This window comes from Nyctereutes procyonoides, unplaced genomic scaffold, assembly GCF_905146905.1.
Source record: "Nyctereutes procyonoides isolate TBG_1078 unplaced genomic scaffold, NYPRO_anot_genome, whole genome shotgun sequence".
NCBI classification, from domain to species: Eukaryota; Metazoa; Chordata; class Mammalia; order Carnivora; family Canidae; genus Nyctereutes; species Nyctereutes procyonoides.
The window spans coordinates 45,194,300-45,197,200 of NW_026575042.1; positions in this window are offsets into that span (position 1 = coordinate 45,194,300).

Below are 2,901 nucleotides of genomic sequence, written 5' to 3' on the forward strand. Positions count from 1 at the left end.
GCATTCCTTCACAAAACCACCAATGAGCATTTAATTGTCTAAGGGGATATGTCTTCATTTGACTCCTTTTTTAAACACTAATGTTTAATGGTCCCAAACTTTGTGAAATTACATGTTAACTTGTAGATTTTTTTTTGTCTGGTAGAGATGTAAATGCTTTTTGTCTGGCAGAAAATGTAACCTCAAAAATTATGGTTTTATAACCAGTTTTGTATTGAATCTAACAATCTCTTCTATTTTTTTTTATTGCCTCTAAGTTCCCAGTCCCTCAGTGCTCTTTACGCCAGCTTCACTGTCTTAGTAGTTTCCTCATTAATGATTTGAATAAAATCTTTGACATCTGTTCATGCTATATTTGTACAACTTTTTGTAAATTAAACTGTGATGGAATGTTAAGCTCACTGAAGAAAATCCTTCTGCCTATAATTCACTATGACATGTCCTTGGACATGTCACACTCTTTATGTTACCTTAGGTAGGGGTCAACCTTCTGACTTGGCTTCAACTCTCATCCCAAAACCTGATAATCTCTTTCATTTCATGGCACAGAGCCCCAACTTTGAAGGCCTGCGTGTAACCTTTCTGAGTATTCTCAGTATTCTCATCTATAGAATGAGGATTGTTATTGAGGTGCCTGGCTGGCTCAGTCAGTAGAGCACGTGACTCTTGATCTCAGGGTTGTAAGTCAGAGCCCCACACCGGGTGTAGAGATTCCTTAAAAAATATCCTAAAATGAGAATTGCTGGTAAGACTACCTAAGCTGAGCTCTATAAGGCCCAGTGTAGCACATTACATAGTAACCCTCAATAAATGTCAGTATCTTTCTTGTCTTAATATCCTTCCAGTTACCCAAGGCAGCTCCAGATTTCCCCAGAACCCAAAGTGGAAGTTGAAAAGATTAGACCCACAACTGCTTCCTTGGCAAGAAAACAGTTTAGCAAAAAGCAATCAGACCATAGAGCCCTTCTCCTTCTTTGATTGTGGTTTATATGGCTCTGTCAGTCCCAAGAATCACCCAGAAGCAAAGAATAATTCCCTCCTAAGTGGTCTCCTCCTGAACCTACTACTTGTTTCTCCAATAGTGTCTTAGTCAGCTGGTGCTGCTGTAACAAAATACCATAGAATGGGTGGCTTAAACAACAGAAAACAATTTTCTCAGAGTTCTAGAGGTTGGAAGCCCAAGACCAGGATGTCAGTCAGCATGGTGATGTTCTGATGACGGCGCTCTTCCTGGCTTTCCATCATCCACCTTCTCACTATGTGTTCACATAGCCTTTCCTTGGTCCATCTCTTCCTTCTTCCTCATCTTATGTAATCGTATAAAGCCACCAGTCCTATTGGATTAGGACTCTCCCCTTTTGACTTCATTTAACTTAATTATCTCCTAAAAGCTCTGTCTCCAAATATAGTCACATTGGGATTAGGGCCTCAACCTACGAATCTATGGACAGGGTACAGTTCAATCCATAGCAGACAATTGAGACCTTGACCACTTGTACAACTTTTTACCAGGTGATTGATTCCATTTCAATAAAGTATTACCTGTCTTTCCCTCTTCTAAGTTTTCAGTCTTGGAGGTAAAAGGAGATGTTCCCAGTTTATTCCTCCAATTTTTTCAGGAACCCCCCCCCCCATTTCCAGAACTAGCATCATGGTAAAAATGATTTACACAATCTATATTTTTGGACAAACTCCATGGAATGAGGACATATAGGCAGGGGGTGCATGAAGTTGTTCAACTGGAATGGTCAGAGTGGAACATTGTTTTAGCCACCTCTGTGTCTTCTGGCAGAGGGACTCTCTGTCCAAGACACTGGGATCCTGGACCATGATTTGCTCCATTTGTCTTTGTAACACTCCCCAACCTCCCCCCACTCACGAGTTAGCACCTTTAATTGTTCATATTCTATTACTATTTCTGGCTCTTTAAAGGACATGTTTTAGCTTCCTCTATTCCTCTATCTTTAGAGACACCCACAGGTCCCTTTCTATCTTCATTTATTAACTCTTTCAAAAAGTGATTGCCAAGGAAGTCATTGAAATGTTTTCAGAAAAGAGACAAAAGGATTAGATTTGTCTTGAGAAGGGCACCCAGGGCTCTCAGGAATTTTACTTTCAGTCAATATGGAGGAACTAGGACCAGATTTATCCTCCTGCCATAAACAACTAGAAAAGCAAACAAAATATATGAAACAGCAGTTCTCAGATCTACACAAGCAGTGCAGGATTGTGATCTATAATAGGGGGGAAAGAAATGAGATGATCCCTGGGGCAGCCGCAGCTCACTGCCTGCAGGTTCTTTCTAGGCTACAGCACCGAAAAGAGGAAGCAGTATAGCTCAAGAACCTCACTGAATTGGGGAGACAGAGATCAGAATTTGGGGGGAAGTCAAGGCAGCTAGAATTTTCTGAGTATTATACCGGAAAGGAGAGGGGGAAAGAGAGAAGAGAGGGAGAGTGGTAGAGAGAGAAGAGAATGCTCTGGAGATCTATAGAGGAAGATCTTCAAATGTTTGGCTGAGTATATGCCTACACATGTATCAGAGGCAGGGAAAGAGCCACTGGAAAGGAATAACACAACAATGACTGGAGCTGAATTGCTTATATTCCAGCAAGCTAGAGTAGAAAGACCTTATAATATAAGGAAAATTGAGTATAATCCACAGAAGGTTATTATCTTAGTAGTACAGCTAAATTGGCCATATGTTAAAGAGTGCTCTGAACTCCCCTCAACAGAGCGGGAAAGCAAATCTCAAGAGTCCAAATGATTCCTATAACTTTCTTGTGCACCAGAATAGAATCCAATACTATTTCAAGGAATGTCACAAAATCCAATATGTAATCCTCACAAGTGTTCGACATCCACTTAAGACAAGAAATATTATCACGGGTAAAGTGGGAC